General features: G+C 44.7%; 1 pseudogene; it reads left to right on the forward strand.

Moving 5' to 3' along the window:
- The window catches only part of LOC143306997 (large subunit ribosomal RNA), a 7,491-nt pseudogene that overhangs the window by 2,906 nt on the left and 2,085 nt on the right, over positions 1 to 2,500 (forward strand).

Genomic DNA, 2,500 nt, shown 5'->3' on the forward strand with positions numbered 1-2,500 from the left:
AGCTAAGAGCTGCCTCTGCGTCATCGATCCTGGGGGTTGCCAGCCCTCTCGATCGTACTTAGTCGGCCCAAACAGTACAAAAACGCCTCGGATGAACGATAATACTATAGTCGGCGGGCCCTCAGGCTCGTCCGACCCGACTATAAACACCGACGAAGCACTATCTGATGCATCACTTCCCACATTGGCATATCATTGTAGAATGCCCGGATGTGAGCGATCTTTTACCACCTCGAGGGGACGAGGTGTGCACGAACAAAAAGCACATAAAAACTGGCATGATGAGCGACAAGTACAAAACATTGTTCAACGAAAGGCTCCTTGGAGCAAAGAAGAAGCGGCTCTCCTGGCACGGCAGGAAGCCAAACTAACTATTGAGGGTACACGTTTTATCAACCAGGCGCTTCTGCCTTACTTTCCTAACCGAACCCTAGAAGCAATTAAGGGTCAACGAAAGAATATAAGACATAAAGATATGGTCAATTTGCTCATCCATGAGATGGAGCAGAATACGGAGTCAGATATACATCCAGAGACTCCTGCCGAACATCAGGCTGAAGAAAGGGGCACAGACCTGATTGATGAAATCATTGGATTATTCGCTGAACTACAACCACTCAATATAGCAGGTTTTAAAGCAGACCACCTCAATCAAATATGCGAAAACCTTAAAACATGGTCTGTCACAAGAATTTTTGAAGAACTTGGGATTTATCTGCTTGGTGTGTTTCCGCCTCCGCCGAAGAAGCGGACACGTAATATCAATACGAATACTGGTAAAGACAACCGCAATAGAAAGCCTACTAAACGCCAACAAAGACGCGCCGAATATGCTCGTACACAACGGGCCTGGCGTAAAAATCCTTGTGATTGCCTAAGAACAATGCTCAAGGACAAAACGACTGCCCTGGCACCAGAAAAAGGTATAATGTTACCTTATTGGGAAAATGTGATGTCAGGCAGTAATAATACAACACCTGGTGTTGTAGAGAAAAGACAGGTCATAGACGCACTATGGGGACCTGTTCGGCCTATTGAAATAAAGGAAGCCTTCCCGGAATTGTCTACTGCTCCGGGACCGGATGGTTTAACTGCCAGACAACTAAGAGCAGTACCACCGGAAATCCTAACAAGAATATTTAATTTATTCTTAATATGTGGCAAGCTTCCAGAACACTTGTTGGAATCCAGAACTGTAATGATTCCGAAAAAGGACGGAGCCTCAGAACCAGGTGAATTTAGGCCAATCACAGTCTCCTCAGTAATAACGAGAACCTTCCACAAAGTACTGGCAAGGAGACTCATGAAACTTGTCAAACTCGATAGTAGGCAAAAAGCTTTTGTTCCCATAGACGGTTGTGCGGAAAACACATTCAGGTTGGATTTAATTCTAAGATACCATCGACAACAATTCAAGCCACTATATCTGGCCTCAATTGATATTGCCAAAGCATTTGACTCAGTCACGCATAAAACAATACACGATACTTTGGTCACCAGTGGACTACCTAGTGCAATGATTGAGTACATCATGTACATATATGAACATAGCATCACTAGGCTGGTATGTGATGACTGGGAATCGGAACCGATCCATCCCACATGTGGGGTTAAACAAGGCGACCCACTATCTCCCATTATATTCAATCTAATAATGGACAGATTACTCTGCATGATACCCAAGGAAATTGGGGTGGACATTGATGGAGACCACTATAACGCCTTAATGTTTGCGGATGATTTATTATTTTTCGCAGCCACGCCGCAAGGTCTCCAAATATTGCTGGATTTGGCAGTGGACTTCTTGGCACAGTGTGGATTAAAGATAAACGCCAATAAATCCTTTACTGTCGCCCTAAGGAATGTCCCACATAAGAAAAAGTCGGTGGTAGATAGCAGAACAACGTTCTCCTGTCAGGGCAGAACCTTACCTGCAATGAAAAGAGAAGACGAGTGGAAATACCTAGGAGTGCCCTTCACTCCTGAGGGACGCACAATTGTGCATCCTGAAGCACAGCTCCAGCAGAACATCGAGAAACTTACCAAAGCTCCTCTGAAACCGCAGCAAAGACTCTTCGCACTTAGGGTTATGGTACTACCAGCACTGTACCACCTACTAACACTAGGAAACACAAATTTAAGTCGGCTCAAGAAAGTCGACACCCTAGTGCGAGGTGCTATACGTAAATGGCTAGCTTTACCACAAGACGTGGTAAACGCCTTCTTTCATGCAAATGCTAAGGATGGCGGACTCTCTATTCCATCAATGAGATGGCTTATGCCACTTAGACGCAGAGAGAGATTAGAGAAAATGATAGGGTCAGGAACGGAACCCGGTAATTATCTCTCTCTAGAAATTGGTCGAGCCAAGAGAAGGCTACTAGACGGTGGAGAGGACATTTGTAATAATACGAAGCTGGAAATGAGATGGGCAAAACTCTTACATCAAGCGAATGATGGTAAGGCTCTTAAAGAGTCTAATAAAGTACCCCAACAACAC

Source organism: Osmia lignaria, unplaced genomic scaffold (assembly GCF_051020975.1).
Source record: "Osmia lignaria lignaria isolate PbOS001 unplaced genomic scaffold, iyOsmLign1 scaffold0042, whole genome shotgun sequence".
Lineage (NCBI taxonomy): Eukaryota > Metazoa > Arthropoda > Insecta > Hymenoptera > Megachilidae > Osmia > Osmia lignaria.